The sequence below is a fragment of the Hyperolius riggenbachi genome, chromosome 10 (assembly GCF_040937935.1).
Source record: "Hyperolius riggenbachi isolate aHypRig1 chromosome 10, aHypRig1.pri, whole genome shotgun sequence".
NCBI classification, from domain to species: domain Eukaryota; kingdom Metazoa; phylum Chordata; class Amphibia; order Anura; family Hyperoliidae; genus Hyperolius; species Hyperolius riggenbachi.
In genome coordinates this window covers 75,263,634-75,278,112 of record NC_090655.1, presented here as the reverse complement: position 1 = coordinate 75,278,112, position 14,479 = coordinate 75,263,634, and positions in this window count along the sequence as shown.

Sequence of the window (14,479 nt, the reverse complement as noted above, 5' to 3'; positions counted from 1 at the left end):
GCACGGGCCATGTACTCCCAGCTCCTCCTGTACTTGTTTCTGCAGGAGGGGAGCCAGATGCGTGTTATCCTGTAGTGCGCAGCGCCGGATTGGCCAATACCTAGCCGGCACTACTTTTCACGCACGGCCATCCCAGCACTGCACAGCTTTGCGATGGTCAACGTGGAACGTGACTTGGATCATGCGGTGGGTGATCAGGTCCATGTCACTATGGACTTGTGGAGCAGCTAGTTTGGGAAAGACTGCCATCTGTCCTTCACTGTGCATTGGGTCAGTTTGGTGGAAGGGGGTGAGGAGGGGACAGCAGCATCGGGCAAAGCAGCAACATCATCAACCCAGTGGGTGGTGCCAACCCGCAGCAGGGTCAGGGGAAGTGCAGCAGGTTCCAGCTCTGATCCGGTTCCATCCTCTGGCAAACCCGCCGCCAAACACCCACGCCTCAGCAGCAGTGTGAAGGCCCGCCACTGCCAAGTGCTGCTGGAGATGGTCAGCCTGGGGAAAAACAGTGGTGGTGTCCGACAATGGGGCCAACCTGGTTGCCACCGTCCACCGGGGAAACCTCATCCACATCCCCTGTCTGGCCCACGTCCTGAACCTGGTGGTGCAAAAATTCCTGTGCTCCTACCAGGAGATGGACACGCTTTTGGGAGCGGAAAGGTGAACCGTGGGTCATTTTTGCCACTCGGGTGGTGCCACAGCATCCCTGGAAGCCGTGCAGCTGGAGCTGAACCTCCCAAGGCACCGGCTCATTATTGATGTTGCAACACGATGGAACTCCACCCTGGCCATGTTGGAGCATCTGGTTGAACAGAGGCAGGCTGTCAACCAGTACCTGGCCAATGCCACCGTGGCCACCATCTTGTCCGGTACAAGCACCACCCACCTCCCGCCCCTCATCCCCAGTGCTGATTGGGGAAAAATGCAGCAGGTGTGCTTGGTGCTGGCTCCCTTCCTGGAGGCCACCAACATGGTCAGCCGGGACCGTGCGTCGGTGTGTGAGTGGGTGCCCCTGGTTTGCATGCTGGACAGGGCCCTCTATGCTCTGCTGGAAGTGGGAGAGACAGCCTTGATCCAGCAGAAGCCGCAGCCACCTGCACAGTCCACCTCTGTGGGGCAGGAGGAGGAGGTTGAGGAGGACTTGGAGTTTGAGGAGTTGGAGGTCCCTGACCTTGAAGATGAGGGGGCACAGCCAAGTGCAGCTGCAGTGGTGCGGGGTTGGAGAGAGCAGGAGGAGGCTCAGGAGTCAGAGGAGGAGGACAGCACTGTCAGCTCTAGGGGTGCCGATGATGTGTCAGCAGAGATGGTCGTCCCTCTTCCCCATGGCAGCGCACATGCTGCAGTGCCTGCGCTGTGACCCAAGGGTGAAGCAGATGCGTGCTCAGGAGGACATCTAGATCACTCTGATGCTAGACCCACGGCTGAAGGGGAAGCTGGCTCAGTTCCTGCCTGTAGGAGGAGGCCCTGTGTGCCGAATGAGGGAGTTGCAGCGGAATCTGGTTCAGAGCTTGGAGGAAGCCTTCCCCCAGCCTCCTACCCCCCCCCCCCCCTGCTGTCACAGTCCAGCCAGCACAGCAGCAGGTGCCTGTGTCCATCAGCAGCAGGCGCCCAACAAACCTGCTGTCTCTGACAAAGGCGCTTTACACCACACCAGTACAGCTGCCCACAGAGGAGGTGCCTGCAGCAGCATCCGGCTCTCAAAGCCAGAGCCAGCACCTGACCCGGAGGGCAGCAGACTACATGGGGTCCTACAGTGGGCTTGACACTGACACCCCTGTGGACTCCTTGGATTACTGGGTCAAGCACCTGGATATTTGGAGTGAGCTGGCACAGTACACCCTGGAAGTGCTGTTCTGCCCGCCTTCCAGTGTGCTGTCCAAGAGATGCTTCAGTGCCACCGGTGGTGTGGTCACCGAGAAACGCTCTCATCTGTCCACCCAGTCTGTGGACAGACTGATGTTTCTCAAAATAAACCAGGCTTGGGTGGTTGGGGAATTCCTGGCCCCTGTTGTTGCCAAGAGGGAGACATGAAGTGGCTGGGAATCACTATGCCTGCCTTACCACCCTTTACCACCACAACCTCCTTGCTCCATCTTGACTAATAAGCCTGGTCCAAAAAATGTTTACAGCCGTGATACCAACACTAGGTGCCATGGTCTATCTAAACACAATTGCTGTGTAATTTTTTTGGAGGTGTCTGGGCTGATAACTGTGCTGTCTGAATTGTGGGGAGGCCCCAACTGCGGCAGTACAACCACTTTCTGGAAATTCTCCTTTTTAATGTTTAACTTGTGCCATGGTACCAACACTAGGTGCCATGGTTATTCTCTAAACACAATTGCTGTGTAATTTTGTGGAGGTGTCTGGGCTGATAACTGTGCTGTCCAAGTTATGGGGAGGCCCCAACTTCGGCAGTATGACTGCTTCCTGGAACCTCTCCTTTTTAATGTTTTAACTGTGCCGTGGTACCAACACTAGGTGCCATGGTGAACTATCTAAACACAATTGCTGTGTAATTTTTTGGAAGAGTCTGGGCTGAAAACTTTCATGTCCCAGTTGTACGGTTGGACTTTGGACACAATGTGCGCTGCACAACCGCTGTCTGGAACCTAGTCCTGATGTTAATTTACAGCCATTTTTTTTGTATTTTAACTCCCCACATAATCAATTAGTGTTTCTCTTTAAAAAAACATGATGCGACATGCATCATTTACCCTAAATAACGCGTTGGAAGCAATTTAAAGGCTGTTTTCTATCCAGATATCCGAATCCGATCAGATATCCCGGATACTGGGTTTGGATATCCGATTCTATTTGGGTACCAGAACGTTCGTATTCGGATATCCAATTCGGATATGGATATGTGGGTATCCGGATCTGAATTCAATTTGGATTTTTTTTCCCAATACATTTTTATTAGAATTTTTCATACATACAGTTAAATAACTGATATGATATAGCTGAATACGTTTACAAAAGAGCATGGTTGAGAAATTACTTAATACAAAACATAGGTCAGCTTAATATAATCAATATTTTCTATTCATGAGCATTCTACAAGTTGTAGTATACAACTTCTACAAAGTTCTATCACGTAGGTACGTATACCTGTAAACCAAGAAAAAGAAGAAGCAATAACCAAACATAACCAATAACCAACATCTGAGCTTGGTATATATGAGAACCACTTTACCTCTACCTGCTAAGTTTCTTGGTAGTAGGGGGTGATTCCTAATAATTTGCCTCTAAGCAGTGGGATATGGAACAGGAATGGGGGGGGGGAGAGGGGGGCACCATATCAGGGCATTTAGAAATAACTAAGGTGTTTCGGTTGGAGATCAGAAGTTTAGGCTATGGGTTTTAAGGAGAAACAGGTAGTGTGGAAGTCACAATCAGGTCCCAATCTGCTAGATTGCAGTGGTCTGGTCTGTTAGGGGACAGTCTCTTGGCTAATTGTTGTTCCATTTCTAGGTTGCATCTAGCCAGTTGTGTAACTTGGGATATTTTTGGGACATAGTCTGAGGACCAGTTTGTTAGAATCAGATGCCTAGTTGCACAGATTAAATTGGCTACCATTTTCCTATGAGACAGTGGAATATCATCGATTCCAATAAAAAATAGTGCAAATGTGGGTAACTTGGTTCTCACGGGAGAAGTAAGATTAGAGATGATGTGGAATACTTCATTCCATAGGGATTGTATCTTAGGACATTCCCACATTATGTGATACAGAGTTCCTATGGAAAGACAGTTTCTCCAGCAGTGGGGGGAGTTTCAATTTGGATTTTAAAAAGGGGTATCCGATCACCCCTGTTAATGACAGAATGTTTAGGTTGAAGTTCCTCTTTAAAGGCCCATTATCATTAAAGGATACCCGAGGTGACATGTGACATGTTGAGATAGACATGTGTATGTACAGTGAGGAGAACGCCAGCGCATACCACTAAGGCTGCATCTGAAATGACCACCAGCTCAGTGTGTAGCACCTATATAGACTTTCTGCACACTTCGCATTCAATTCTGATGCAAATCATATGCAAATCTGCTACTACTTATCATGCAAACAGGAAACTCAGGACAGGAGGAGGGGCTGGGAGCAGCTAACCTGACAGTTACATGGTTACAAAGTTAAGGAAAGGTGGGGGGGGGGGGAAAGGCTGCGCATCCCTAAACACATGTTTCAATTGAATACTAGGCGCAAGTGTCTAGTATAATATACTTTGCATGCAAACCATATTGGAAGCTAAAGTACCTCCTAGTTTAATAAATGTTAGCACCCTTCTTGGATGCAGGGCATGCATTTTTCAGTCTGGCAGAGGTGGTGTATGCCTATGTGATTAACCATTCAATTGCAACATGTGTTTAGGGATGCACAGCCTTTCCCCCCCCCCCCCCCCACCTTTCCTTAAATGTGTATGTACAGTGCCTAGCACACAAATTACTATGCTGTGTTCCTTTTTTTCTTTCTCTGCCTGAAAGAGTTAAACATCAGGTATATAAGTGGCAGTACCTGTCTGAGTCAGGACTGGGTCAAACTACAGTGTGACCCTCACTGATAAGAAAGTACAACTATAAAACACTTTCCTAGCAGAAAATAGCTTCTGAGAGCAGGAAAGAGATGACGAGGGTCAATAGTTCATAGATTTTAGCTCTGGCATACGTCAATTAATGCGTCATTGAGCAAAAACGATAAAACAGTGAAAACTTGAAAAGCGGATTTAAATATAAAATAAAACTGTGGAATATCTTAAAAGGTCATTTTTAGGAGAGGGAAGATAGATACAATTGCTTATTTCATTGGTTTATTTTCACCCCGGGTGTCCTTTAAAGAGGCACTGCAGTGACATATAACAGAATGCAGTAAATTATTCAGGATACCCACTATTACAGTAATTTTTCTTGGTTTCAGCATCAGGAACACTTCCCATATGTGTATATTGGTATGTAACCCCGCCCTCCCAGTGGTGCTTAGCCTAGGCTCTTTATATATGCAGAATTCTCCTCCCAGAGCATTCTGGAAGACCAGGTATTATTTGTACTGGCTTTGGAACTCTCAGTAAACAAACATTCTGCAGAGATGCACCTGACAGAACTAAAGATGTCGCTACTAGGGATGATCAATGAGATGCAAAAAATGTCTCCTCACATTCAAATGTCAAAATAATTATATGCAGCTTTAATATGGACCCACAAAATTGACAGGAAGTTATTCTTATTGGTCAAATTTTAAGCTGCATATAATTTCCGTAGCACTTGAATGTTTGGATTGTTTTAACAAGCCTTTCCACCACATCTTCCCTGACATGATTATCCATGCCATCTGCTAAACAAGTGGTGATAATGATAAGAGTGGGAGGGATTTATTATCCTCATGATCATCTCCTTCCTCATGCACAGCAATCAACACCGGATTCAGGTTGCTTTTCCACTAGTGCCGTGTGATTCCGTTGCAGAATTGTGTATTTTTGTAAGTATGCGACTTTAACCATGTCAGTGCCTGTGTGCTTTTACATTAATTTTAAGTGAAACCGTACGTGAATTTGCATGGAAAATTCACATGGCGGAAATGCATGCGATTTTCCTATTAATTACATTACATACGAAACGCAAACTATGCTTGCGGTATGCGAATTCTGATGGCTCTGCTGTGCAGATTTTTTCTGCACAGCCCAGTGCGCAGCTTTTTTTGCTAGTGGAAACAGGTAATTTACTTGTATTGCTTATGCAAATCTGCGTGTAGAAAATGTGCAAATCTGCGTGCAGAAAATGCATGTGAATTTGCGCTAGTGGAAATGGGCCCTTATACTTTTTCTGCCCCTAGGCCAAGTATGTTGTGGCTTCCTTTCCAAGTACAGCAGCGCCCCTCCCACTCCATGGGCAGCCCCCTCTTCCATGTGTATCATCCATGTACTGCAGCCCGTCTCTTCCTCTTAGGGTTTGTTCACACCTTGGGCTTTTTGCGATTTTTTGAGCTCCGGCGATTTAAAAAAATGCCTTAAAATCGCTTGTGCAATGAAACCTTATGGGATAGTTCACATCAGCGCGTTTCGTCTGCTTTCCACTCAGCAAAGCATTGCATGCACCATTTCTAGGGCGTTTTTGCTACAATGGAAGGTATAAGAAAAGCGGAAAATGCTAGCAACATCGTTTTATGCGGCAATTGCGTTTGCGCTTTTAAGAATAAATACATTGTATTTATTCTTTTCCGGGTCAAACAGTTCACTTCCTGACTTGCGTCAGGAAATGGAAAAACAGATCGCTCTGCAAAAGCGCTTTGAAGAGCGCTTTACAAAAAAATCGTAGCGTGAAGGTAAGCGCTGGGAGAGGGGAAAAATCACTCACAAAATCGCAAAACGCTGAGTGATTATGATTTTAGATGTGAACAAAGCCTCTCAGATCTCTTGGACATCAGTTTCCCTCTTTCATGTGTTTCTCCCCATTTTGCAGCCTCCTTTTCCATATGCAGCAAACCCTATTTCCTTTCCAAAAATCTATTAACCCTTCGCACACTCACATGCAAATGTTCACACAATTGCATTCACAGATTCACTCATCCAGGCACAACTGTTATCCCTACAGCTAAATTAAAAGCCAGGGTTTTAGTTCACAGAAGAATGCATTCTTATGCTTAATCACCTATACTGCGCAGAAGTACCCAGGTAAACATAGGTGTCCTAACTCTGGCCCTGTAACATGCATAGTGCAGACATGCAAACACATTCATTGCATCAAACCTATCAATGGATTAGGAGCACACATCCTAACTTCCTCTCCTGGGAAAGACAGTGCATCTTACCAATCGCACAAGGGAGCTAATGTTATGTGTCCATGTGCACAATGCGCATACACCAGCATAAGCTGTCTGCATGCTGACAAACATACAGGGGAAGGGGGAGTGCACCGAATTGGACCCTAGCCACAGGGGTCAATGATAAGAATAAACATACATATATCCAGGCACATCGCCTCTAGTTAGGACATTAAATAAATTATTAGGGAAAGGGAGGTGCTGAAGGGGGTGTGGCTAGAAAACAGCAAAAATCTATTAACCCTTCGCACACTCACATGCAAATGTTCACACAATTGCATTCACAGATTCACTCATCCAGGCACAACTGTTATCCCTACAGCTAAATTAAAAGCCAGGGTTTTAGTTCACAGAAGAATGCATTCTTATGCTTAATCACCTATACTGCGCAGAAGTACCCAGGTAAACATAGGTGTCCTAACTCTGGCCCTGTAACATGCATAGTGCAGACATGCAAACACATTCATTGCATCAAACCTATCAATGGATTAGGAGCACACATCCTAACTTCCTCTCCTGGGAAAGACAGTGCATCTTACCAATCGCACAAGGGAGCTAATGTTATGTGTCCATGTGCACAATGCGCATACACCAGCATAAGCTGTCTGCATGCTGACAAACATACAGGGGAAGGGGGAGTGCACCGAATTGGACCCTAGCCACAGGGGTCAATGATAAGAATAAACATACATATATCCAGGCACATCGCCTCTAGTTAGGACATTAAATAAATTATTAGGGAAAGGGAGGTGCTGAAGGGGGTGTGGCTAGAAAACAGCAAAAATCTATTAACCCTTCGCACACTCACATGCAAATGTTCACACAATTGCATTCACAGATTCACTCATCCAGGCACAACTGTTATCCCTACAGCTAAATTAAAAGCCAGGGTTTTAGTTCACAGAAGAATGCATTCTTATGCTTAATCACCTATACTGCGCAGAAGTACCCAGGTAAACATAGGTGTCCTAACTCTGGCCCTGTAACATGCATAGTGCAGACATGCAAACACATTCATTGCATCAAACCTATCAATGGATTAGGAGCACACATCCTAACTTCCTCTCCTGGGAAAGACAGTGCATCTTACCAATCGCACAAGGGAGCTAATGTTATGTGTCCATGTGCACAATGCGCATACACCAGCATAAGCTGTCTGCATGCTGACAAACATACAGGGGAAGGGGGAGTGCACCGAATTGGACCCTAGCCACAGGGGTCAATGATAAGAATAAACATACATATATCCAGGCACATCGCCTCTAGTTAGGACATTAAATAAATTATTAGGGAAAGGGAGGTGCTGAAGGGGGTGTGGCTAGAAAACAGCAAAAATCTATTAACCCTTCGCACACTCACATGCAAATGTTCACACAATTGCATTCACAGATTCACTCATCCAGGCACAACTGTTATCCCTACAGCTAAATTAAAAGCCAGGGTTTTAGTTCACAGAAGAATGCATTCTTATGCTTAATCACCTATACTGCGCAGAAGTACCCAGGTAAACATAGGTGTCCTAACTCTGGCCCTGTAACATGCATAGTGCAGACATGCAAACACATTCATTGCATCAAACCTATCAATGGATTAGGAGCACACATCCTAACTTCCTCTCCTGGGAAAGACAGTGCATCTTACCAATCGCACAAGGGAGCTAATGTTATGTGTCCATGTGCACAATGCGCATACACCAGCATAAGCTGTCTGCATGCTGACAAACATACAAGGGAAGGGGGAGTGCACCGAATTGGACCCTAGCCACAGGGGTCAATGATAAGAATAAACATACATATATCCAGGCACATCGCCTCTAGTTAGGACATTAAATAAATTATTAGGGAAAGGGAGGTGCTGAAGGGGGTGTGGCTAGAAAACAGCAAAAATCTATTAACCCTTCGCACACTCACATGCAAATGTTCACACAATTGCATTCACAGATTCACTCATCCAGGCACAACTGTTATCCCTACAGCTAAATTAAAAGCCAGGGTTTTAGTTCACAGAAGAATGCATTCTTATGCTTAATCACCTATACTGCGCAGAAGTACCCAGGTAAACATAGGTGTCCTAACTCTGGCCCTGTAACATGCATAGTGCAGACATGCAAACACATTCATTGCATCAAACCTATCAATGGATTAGGAGCACACATCCTAACTTCCTCTCCTGGGAAAGACAGTGCATCTTACCAATCGCACAAGGGAGCTAATGTTATGTGTCCATGTGCACAATGCGCATACACCAGCATAAGCTGTCTGCATGCTGACAAACATACAGGGGAAGGGGGAGTGCACCGAATTGGACCCTAGCCACAGGGGTCAATGATAAGAATAAACATACATATATCCAGGCACATCGCCTCTAGTTAGGACATTAAATAAATTATTAGGGAAAGGGAGGTGCTGAAGGGGGTGTGGCTAGAAAACAGCAAAAATCTATTAACCCTTCGCACACTCACATGCAAATGTTCACACAATTGCATTCACAGATTCACTCATCCAGGCACAACTGTTATCCCTACAGCTAAATTAAAAGCCAGGGTTTTAGTTCACAGAAGAATGCATTCTTATGCTTAATCACCTATACTGCGCAGAAGTACCCAGGTAAACATAGGTGTCCTAACTCTGGCCCTGTAACATGCATAGTGCAGACATGCAAACACATTCATTGCATCAAACCTATCAATGGATTAGGAGCACACATCCTAACTTCCTCTCCTGGGAAAGACAGTGCATCTTACCAATCGCACAAGGGAGCTAATGTTATGTGTCCATGTGCACAATGCGCATACACCAGCATAAGCTGTCTGCATGCTGACAAACATACAGGGGAAGGGGGAGTGCACCGAATTGGACCCTAGCCACAGGGGTCAATGATAAGAATAAACATACATATATCCAGGCACATCGCCTCTAGTTAGGACATTAAATAAATTATTAGGGAAAGGGAGGTGCTGAAGGGGGTGTGGCTAGAAAACAGCAAAAATCTATTAACCCTTCGCACACTCACATGCAAATGTTCACACAATTGCATTCACAGATTCACTCATCCAGGCACAACTGTTATCCCTACAGCTAAATTAAAAGCCAGGGTTTTAGTTCACAGAAGAATGCATTCTTATGCTTAATCACCTATACTGCGCAGAAGTACCCAGGTAAACATAGGTGTCCTAACTCTGGCCCTGTAACATGCATAGTGCAGACATGCAAACACATTCATTGCATCAAACCTATCAATGGATTAGGAGCACACATCCTAACTTCCTCTCCTGGGAAAGACAGTGCATCTTACCAATCGCACAAGGGAGCTAATGTTATGTGTCCATGTGCACAATGCGCATACACCAGCATAAGCTGTCTGCATGCTGACAAACATACAGGGGAAGGGGGAGTGCACCGAATTGGACCCTAGCCACAGGGGTCAATGATAAGAATAAACATACATATATCCAGGCACATCGCCTCTAGTTAGGACATTAAATAAATTATTAGGGAAAGGGAGGTGCTGAAGGGGGTGTGGCTAGAAAACAGCAAAAATCTATTTCCTTTCCAGACGCCCCCTGAGCTACTGCCGCCCAAGGCCAGGGCCCCTGTGGCTTTTCCAGAAATCCAGCCCTGACAACAAGCAGAACCATCCAGAGCTACTGGTGTTATTAAATCACCCAGTCCAATATTCTTTTCCTTTATTAAGCAGTAGAAGTAATTATACTAGCAGCCTCCTCTGCATTATTAGCTTCTCCTCTCTCCTCACAGGCAAACCGGCAATATGACATTTGGAAGAGATGAGCAGTGGCTTGTAGTGTGCATTAATAATGTATTTTATTAAAGTTATTTGGGCTTACGCGCATCTCCGGTTTTCCGGATGACAGAACTTAATAAACTCTCCTGGTTATACGAGCAACAAAGTATTGGAGCCATTTTAGTTTTTGTGAGAATAATATTTGCCTGTTATTAATATGCAATGCAGTGAATAATCTCCTGATGCTTTAGCTATTTTTATTATAGCACAGAATATAGGATAGAGGGTAACTAGGGGGCATGCAAGGAAGGCAATAGTCACGAGCCGGTATTTTACACTGAACGGAATTTGCAATAAACCTGGCCGGCTAAAACACAACTGAAACAAAACTGTCACTTTATTGCTTTATCCAGGGGTTCTGGCTTGCATACAAATGTAAACAGAAACCGTGACCAAGAATTGAACTTCATCCCAATCAGTAGCTGATACCCCCTTATACATGAGAAATCTATTGCTTTTCACAAACAGATCAGGGGGCTCTGTATGGCTGATATTGTGGTGAAACCCCTCACACAGTGTGAATTCAGGACCATGGTCCTGACAGTTTCCTGTCTGTGAACCTCATTGCATTGTGGGAAATAACAGCTGTTTACATCTGGGTCAAACTGCAAAAAAAGACAGCAGCATCTCCTTCCACTGACATCACCTGCAGCAGTAAAAATGTCACCATGTGGTAAATGTCAGAATGTAAATCAGGGATAGGAAAGATTTTACAATGGGAAAACACTCACTAAATCATTTATACATAATTATTGTAAAAATGAAGCACTTTTTTATTACAGTATTTTCACTGGAGTTCCTCTTTAAAGGATACCCAAGGTGACATGTGACATAATGAGATAGAAATGCATATGTACAGTACCTAGCACACAATAACTATGCTGTGTTCCTTTTTTTACTTTCTCTGCTTGAAAGAGTTAAACATCAGGTATGTAAGTGGTGGTTCCTGTCAGGACTGGGTCAAATTACAGTGTGACCCTCACTGATAAGAAATTACAACTATAAAGCACTTTCCTAGCAGAAAATAGCTTCTGAGAGCAGGAAAGAGATGAAAAGGGTCAATAGTTCATAGTTTTTAGCTCTGGCATACTTCAATGAATGTGTCATGGAGCAAAAAAAGTATGAACTTAAAAAGTAGATTTAACTGCTTCCCGACCGCATCATGCCGAGGGGCGTGGCCGCGGCAGCAGCCCCAGGACCGCCAAACGCAGATAGGTGTAAAGTCCTGGGGCTTCAGTTTGCAGGAGATTGCACGCAGGCTGCGCGCGCATCTCCTGCTTGGTAGGCGGAGCGATCGCAGCTTAGAGATGGTTAGATGGCAAAACCGCCATCTAAATACCCTGTAAAACGCTGCGATCTACAGTACAGTAGCGCTGTACTGGTGACAGCCATGTCATTCACTCCTGAGTCTCGGCGTTAATCAGCTGTCATAGGCTGAAGCCTATGACAGCTGATCACGAGGATTGGATGGTGGGGGAGGTAGGGAGGGGGTAATATACAAATAATTAAAAAAAAACGGGAAAATGTTTAAAAAAATAAGCACATAAACATTTATAAACAAATAAACAATCATACGGGGGGCAATCTGACCCCACCAACAGAACTCTCTGTTGGTGGGGTCAGATCGCCCCCCGTATGATTGTTTATTTGTTTATAAATGTGTATGTGTTTATATTTTTAAACATTTTCCTGTTTTTTTTATTATTTGTATATTACCCCCTCCCTACCTCCCCCACCAGAAAAGGGAGGGGGGAAATCACTTGTGTGCTGTGTTGTGCGGCCCTGCAGCTTGGCCTTAAAGGGAACCTAAAGCGAGGAAAATTATTTAAAATAAACACATGACGTAGCTGCACATTAATTTTACATACTAACCTCACCGTCAGTTCCTCTCAGACGCTCATCATTTTCTTGTTACAGTGATCCCTTCCAGTTCTGACAATATTTTGTCAGAACTGAAATATACCAGTTGCTGTCAGTTATATATCAGCAGCTGTCAGTTACAACTGAATGTGCAAGGTAATGTCCATGTTTCCTTATGGCTCAAGTGGGTGATATTACAGTTTAACAATGTGCTGACCAGGAAGCTGTTAGGGGGTAGTGGCCATTTTTAAAATGGAGGACAGAAAATTCCATTGATCACGGTGGACAAATGGGACGCAGGAGAGGAGAAAGAGATTGGGGAGTAGAACACACAGGAGGTAAGTATGACCTGTGTATGGCTATTGTGACTTTTTATTTTCAGTTCAGGTTCTCTTTAAAGCTGCAGTGGCCTATTTCACAAAAAGTGGCCTGGTCTTTAGGGGGGGGGGGGGGGGGGAGGGGGTAAAGCCTGTGGTCCTGAAGAGGTTAAATACAAAATAAAACTGTGGAATATCTTAAAAAGTCCTTTTTAGGAGAAGGAGAATAGATACAATTGTTTTTTTTTCATAAGTTTATTTTCACCTCGGGTGTACTTTAATGCAAAATGTATGCCACTTGAAATTGGACTAGTCAAGCTGGAATTCTTTGCATCTCACTGGCCATTGCAGTGGGGAATAATTTGAACATACAAAAAGACAAATCGAGAGCCTTTGATACAGGGCCCAGGGTTTAACTACAAGCCGTGGGGCCCCCCAGGTAAAGATTTGAAGGGGTCCCCTAATGTTCGTACGGTTTCCTTTGCCTCCCCTTGGTGACCCTCCCAGCCAAGGAGTCCGTCTTGCTGGGGCATAAAACAAGTGTGGACTTTGTAATATTCACAGCCATGACAAGTGTAGCCACAAAAACAGCTGATCTGAAGGATGGTCATCTTTATCAGGTGGAGTGAAGTAGTAGTCTGGCCCTCTTACAGCTTTGGGCCCCCTGTGGCCACATGGGCTGTTCCCCCTCCAAATATTGTAAGCTATTGTAAGCTACTCCTCAGGCCCAATCCCTCAGGCTCCGTGAGGCACTTATACTGATAATAGACTGTTAGTCTTCTGAGGGAGGTAAGTTCACCAATACCTCCCTTTTTAAATTGATTTTAAACATTTTATCCTAAACTGGCGCCTTTGTTAAAATTTCTACTTGCAATGGGGAATACAGTAATAGCTTAGGTGAACTGTGAACTTAAAGTGAAGCAGCCACTTTGCAGTCTGTGTTTGGCTTCTATGCTAGGCAGATCAGGGAGGGTGTGCTGCTGACAGGGAGAGAGTTAGGTAGGCCTGTGTTCTGTGTCCTCAGTGCAGATTCTTGTTGCTACCACATTATCCTGAACAGCTAAGCCCTTCTTAGGGCTGGTAGATTTTTTTTCTTGCTATTGTATTGCTGTTCTGACAGGCCTGCTGGTACTAGTAGTGTACAGACCATAACCCAATAATCCTTCACCACCACTACTGGCATCTAGTACCCACTACTGCCCCTTGTATAAGCCCTTAGTGCAGAATTAGTGTTTTTTTGGTCACTTTTGTGACCAGTGACTTTGGTCACCGAGAGGGGCGGGGAGAGGCAGAGATCGTTGGAGATTAATGCGAGAAGAGGCAGAGCTACTGCGCAAAGCTCTGCCTCTACCCGGAAGGATCCCCAAATTTTGCTCTGGGGATTTTGGGGGTATATACATCGTTCTGCTGCGGGAATGCGGCATTTCAGCTATGATCTTATTGCTTAAGATACATAGCCAGTAAAAAGAGGTTTTTTTTTTTTGCTTCAGAGTGACTCTCTTTAAAGCATGATAATGTCTTGTGCTGTTTTCTGTCTGCTCTAATTGAGGATGAAGATTTTCCTGACCTTTCAAAAGATGCAGGAGGGGGAGGTACTGAGGTAGCTGACAAGTTATAGTTACGTGTGATTAGGTGATCCAATTTTACTTCCAGAAATGCTCTACCAATCACAATTAATTTAAATGACCTCATCCAT